A 6,490-nucleotide genomic window follows, 5' to 3' on the forward strand; every position below is an offset into this window, starting at 1 on the left:
TGGAATAATACCTAACATTGTTCGGGAGGCAAACACACTCTGTCAGTTTAAATCTAGATTAAATTTCAAGTTCAAGTTTAATTTACTTATATAGCACCATTAAAACAGCAGCAGCTGACCAATATGCTTTACAGCATCAAATAAAATAAATACAAGCAAAACAATAAAAAAAAAATATCACAGATAAAATCAGAGACAAATTATCAACAGGAAATCAAAAGAAAATCAGAACAACAACAGAAGTCGAATTAAAAATTAATCATCAAGAGACATCAAAAGCAATGGAAAAATAATGAGTTTTAAGCATGAGCTCACCTTTTTTAACAACCAAAAAATGTCTGTTTCATGGTCTGTTGAGGAAGTACAGACGTTCCTCTCGTTGATCCGGATCGAAGAGCTCGAGATGTGTTATGTGGAGATAGAAGCTCAGATAGATATGGGGGGGCTAAGTTGTTTAGGGACTTAAAAACAAAAACTAGGGTTTTGAACTCCACTCTAAACCGGACAGGCAGCCAATGCAATGATGCTAACGAAAGTGTAATGTGAGTGGATTTACGGAGGCCCAATAAAAGTCTTGCTGACGCATTTTGGACCAACTGGAGATGGGCCAGGGAAGTAGTGTTCATTCCACAATAAAGTGAGTTACAGTAGTCTAACCGTGATGATATAAAAACATGAATTACTCTTTCAAAAACTCTTTAATTTTGGAAAGAAGGCGGAGATGAAAAAAAAACAGGATCTAACCACTGAGTTTACTTGTTTGTCTAGTTTCAGCTCATTATCAAGCAAAATGCCTAAGTTTTTAACAAGAGTTTTGGCTTGAAATGTGACATGGTGATCATTAACAAACTTTGTGGGAATGCCTCTAGGGGGACCAAAGAATATGATCTCCGTTTTTTTTCGTTTAGATTAAGAAAATTTGATGACATCCAGATTTTTAGGTCCTCCATACACTCCATTAGAGGGCCCAGGGAGATGTTACCTGAGAGTTTAAGGGGCAAATAAATCTGGGTGTCATCGGCATAGCAATGAAAAGATACACCATGCTTTCGGAAAATAGAGCCCAATGGGAGCATATATAAAGAAACAAGGGTAGGAGCTAGTATAGATCCCTGCAGGACCCCCCATGGGAGATTGGCAGCTGATGACATGAGGTTGCCAAGGCGAACAGAGAATCTCCTGTCCTTCAAATAGGAACTAAACCAGCTAAAATCTGTTCCCGTCATGCCCACATAGGTCTCGAGACGGGTATCTCATGATCGATCATGTCAAATGCAGCATTAAGATCTTACATCCCCAATATTACACTATCATCCTGGTCAGTTACCATATAAATAGAGTTTAAAACTAGGGATGTAACGATTAACTGCGAGCCGGTTGAAAATCGATTTAAATATGTGACGATTCAAATCGGTTGAGATGCTAAACAAATCGCGATTCAATTAGGGGCAGGAGTTTATATGAATGTATGTCTGAGGGGAACTTACTGTCTTTTGAAAAGTATAGATGGTATTTTTTTTTCTTTTCCTCTTGCCTCTGTATAAAGCATATTAAAGTTCATAAGTGCAGCGCTGCGAATCGTGACTTGAGTGAATCGTTACATCCCTATTTAAAACCTTTAATAAAGCCGACTCAGTGCTGTGAAATGTTCTAAAACCTGACTGAAATGTTTCATAGATAGAATTTTGAAACAGAAAATAGTGTAACTGGAATTGAACAACTTTTTCAATAATTTTAGAAAGAAAAGGCAGTTTAGAAATGGGCCTATAATTTGAAGGATCAGCAGGGTCAAGATTTGGTTTCTTAAGAGTTGGAACCACCGAAGCATTTTTAAGATCTGCTGGTATTGTACCCAAACTAAGTGATTTGTTGACATTTCAGACCCATCTCTTTAACCTGGCTTACACATAACACACTTACACATTTCTATTACTTAAATCCGTTAAAGGATTGTTAGGCTGCATTAATAAGGTCAACCGGAACCGGGAACACTTCCCAAAACACCCGATGTACTTGCTACATCTTTAGAAGAATTGCGTGTTTTTTGGGCAGTGTAGAGTAGTGCTTGTTGTTTGTCAGTTCTCCGATCACAAATGCAGACATGGTTTTTTTAGTTATTTTATTTAGTTAACATTATCATCTAAGGTTTAAAGTTGGAACTACATTTTAACAATCATCAACTCTTTCATGTGTGACTTTTATAAACCAGTTTTAATTAATGTAAATTAAAATATGAATTAGTTCAAATAAATGTACATTCTTTATTGTCACTATAGCATATACAGAAGTATCAAAGTGAAAGTCTTGGATGCAATTATGTTGTGACAGGAAAGACCAGAATCAACGAAACACTAACTGCATAGTATACATGTAATGCACAGTATTCTCATAATTTACATTACTACACAAAATGCACAAGAACATAATATACAGAATATGTTCACAATTCATAATATGTTTTAAACTGCAAAGATCCTTTCGACAGTTCCTGTTACAGTATAAGTTACAAAACATGTATGTTATGTAATGGAGTGCAATATCAGTCTTTACAGGGATATTCCACCCCAAAAAATGAAAATTCTCTAATTTACTCACCTTCATGCCATTCCAGATGTATATGACTTTCTTTCTTGACATAAACACAAAGATTTTTAAGAAAATAATCCTCATTACACCAAATACACAAAATAATGTTCTTTTTTAGCAGCATCATATGACCCCTTTAATAATGTCACTCACGGCTCTTAATTAAGTAACTTTTTGCTTTAATAGGTATTTGTGTATATGTTGTGTATATGTAACAGTTAGACTGTTTAATTGCAATAACAATACTGTGTAGTATGGTTGTATGTTTTTAGTATGTTTTTCTTTGTTTATTGTATTGTGGTTGGTCTTGTGGAGTATGCAGTAACAAGTGAATTCCCCCAGCGTGGGATTAATAAAGTCTATTAAATCAAATCAAATCAAATGTTACAGGTACCGGGCAGTCGGGAAGACTGTAAGCAGTAATCAACTTAGCAGTAAATGAGAGAGACAAGAGTTAGTGGTTGCATTCACGAGGATGCGCTGCAGTCGTCACGGTAACTCAACTCTCACAACTGACACCGAACTGTTCAGTGTAAACTCATTATAATACATTTAAGTAATTTAAATAAAACGTACATATACATATACATAGAAATGAACATAAATAAAAATTAAATATATACAAATAATTTAATTTGTGACCAAACTATATGAGGGGTGGTCACATATATTTACTGGAGAAGGTGGTACATGGACTTGGTAAGCAGTTTGACAACAACGTTATAGTAAATATTGCAGTAAATACATAGTAAATGTATGTATTTAAAATAGTAAATGTAGTAAATAGTCAATAATGTTTTTAAAATTGTGCTCATTAAGATACCATCAGACATGCTAATCCAGCACACATTGGTGCATTGAAGTCACCAAAATTAAGGGCGAATTCCAAACAGCTTTTCTGCGCCCTTGAAGAGCACTTCGGGAAGGGGACACCATTTGTAGGGACATTCCAAACGAAAGTGAGCAACTGAATCCCTTCACGAAGGGCCCTTCCAGAAGTCCGTTAGCGAAGGGAACATGCGATGGCCACTTCACGGAAGTGATTTCCGTTTGTTATCATGTGATCTTCGGTTAGGAGATCTTGCGATGCTGGGGTTGATTTTGAGTTCACATACAAACGTAAGTAGAATAGGCTAATTAAATTTGTCTATTTTAATGTAAGACAAAATATTTTTTGTCAGTGATAGAAATATGATTTAAGATGGTAGTAAGTTTAGTTTGAAAAAGTTTAAAAGTAAATAAGACACAATTAGAATAAAATAATAAGAAGAAGAAATATTTATTTGCAACAACTGATGGAGTGCTGAATGTTGCACGCACGCGCAGCGTTGTCAAGGTAACACCAGTGGTGTATAAAGTACCTGAAAGCCATACTCAAGTAAAAGTACAGATATCTTACCAGAAAATGACTTTGGTAGAAGTTGAGGTCACCGTTTAGAATATTACTTGAGTAAAAGTCTTAAAGTATGTGATATTTATTGTACTTAAGTACGAAAAGTTTTTTAAAAATCTTAAACGTACTTAAGTATTGAAAGTAAAAGTACAAGTAAATGCAAAATGGAAAAGAAGCAAACAAATAATAAACGGATATATAATAAATATATATAAAATGTTCATACACAGCTTGAGTAGCAAGATTGTGTTCAGTTTTAACGCTTTCATCCATTTTGTAAGCGTAAATGAAAACTCTGGAAGCGCATTTGTAAGTACAGATCAGCTAATGAAAGAAGAGAAAACAGTTGCAAAACATGCAGTGTATTAAAAACGAAGGCAAAGATTTTGCCTGCATTTAATTTTTTTTCAGTTTCAAAGACATTTTATTCAGTTTCAATTTATATTTTCATAAGTTTCTTGAAAAATTACATTCATTTTAATTGGAACAAAGGTAATCCCATAGTATTCGCCCTAAGTATTTGTATCTCATAATTAAATACAAAATGGGTGGGAACCTGTTTTTATAGTCTATGGTGGCAACTGAAAAACCCTCCACCAGGCCGGCCACGGGCCTGATATTAATATACTGGATGAAATGTACGTAGGTCTGGAGCGGGTGCGTTAATAATATTTATTCATAACTAGGTAACTAAATTAACTTGTTAAATGCGCAAATAGTCGTTAAAGAATCTGATATAATCGACTGAAACAGAGCTTGTGTGAAAGGCAACATCTAAACTGCTATGTGGTTTGTTTGTTTTTTCATGAGCATGAACGGTTTGAAAATGACTGATTAAAACGAATGATTCAAAAGAGCCGATTCGCTAAAACGAGTCATTCGTCGCATTACTACGGAACAATTAGACATACCTTCCGAGCTAATTATTTTGGTGTTGATTATCTTGTAAATATTTGTTTGGTGTGTTCTTACGACTTCTAAATAACTTCCAAGTCATTTGATGAACAGTGACGTCACTGTTTTGTTGACTCGCTCGTCTCGGCTTCAGACGTGGCACCGCGTGACGTCATCAGCAGCGCGCGGCCGTGCTCCTCTGTGTGTGTTGTCTCTCATTCGGCTCCAGTTTTAACATTTACACTCGGCTTGTGATTGCGTCAGGTGAGTAGCGTCATACTCGATTTATGATTTATGAATCATGATTCATTCTTAGTGAAGACTGTGTGGAAACGCAGTCAGGTAGCGCGGTTAGCTGGGATATGCTGCTAGCTTGAAGCTAAACTCGCAGAGACATTCCTGAGATCAGCAGCAGTTTTATGATGAATTCACAGCATTATTGTCAAACAGTCTCAGATTGTGAATGAGATGCGAATAAGATCTTGTCAAGAGTGTAATCGAAGTGTAATGTGTGTGTTTTGACTGTAGATCAGTGTCCATTATAAACATTACACAGTCATAGCCATCACTGAACATACTGCACGCTTATAAATCACTTTCATCATATTATTAATAAAACCACTCATATTATGAACATTTGATCAACATTGATAATGCCATCCGGATGTCCCTCACACTGCGAATATGATTGTCTTGTTCTCCAGTAACAATATCTAAACATTTTTAAATAAAAAACATTCACTTATAAGAAGCAATGGACGTATGATATTAAGTCTTGTTTTCTGAAAAACGTATGAAAATTGTGTGTTTTTGCTTATAATAAGGAGAAATATTGGCCAGCAGGGTCTGAAAAAGTATTGTTTTCCCTTTGACATCAGCACATATTTTCCTCGTGTTTTATGCATAAATGAGCTTCATTTTGATGCATTCATCCTGAAACAAGGCTTCTCAACAACAAGACAAAAATATTAATCAAGAAACGAATCACTGCTATGTGTTGCTCGAAGACACACAGCAGTTATTCTGTGGCTTTATGGAAATATTTTCGTTGGCAAAATTGAGCAAAAACAGACAATATTGTGTCACCAATATACTGTATGAAATGTAAGATGGCCTATGTAGGTCTGGAGCAGGTGCGTTAATAATTTTTAACATGCTATTTTTTCATAACTAGTTAGTTTGTTAAATGTGCAAATAGAGTGGTTAAAGAATCGGATGTAATCAAATGAAACAGAGCTTGTGTGAAACTGCTATGCGTTTTGTTTTTCATGAGCGTGAACGGTTTGGAAATGATTGATTAAAACGAATGATTCAAGTCATAAAACACAAATAAAATCCGTGATGATGTCAAAGGGAAAACAATATTTTTTCTGACCCTGACCTGATATTTTTCTTTGTTTTAAGCAAATCAAGAAAATATTTTCTGCAGTGCAGTCAGTCCAGATTATTCCCATCAATCAAATGATAGTTTCAGTTTAATGCTGTATGTTCATTCTGATCATTTTCTGCTTGTCATATTTACTGACACCACAGTTTGTTGATGTTCTTCAGAGTGAAGATGATGGAAGAGAGCGGCATAGAGAGCACCCCACCAACCACCCCTCCACCACCCCCACC

The sequence above is a fragment of the Sinocyclocheilus rhinocerous genome, unplaced genomic scaffold (assembly GCF_001515625.1).
Source record: "Sinocyclocheilus rhinocerous isolate Xijiao unplaced genomic scaffold, SAMN03320098_v1.1 scaffold2705, whole genome shotgun sequence".
Lineage (NCBI taxonomy): Eukaryota > Metazoa > Chordata > Actinopteri > Cypriniformes > Cyprinidae > Sinocyclocheilus > Sinocyclocheilus rhinocerous.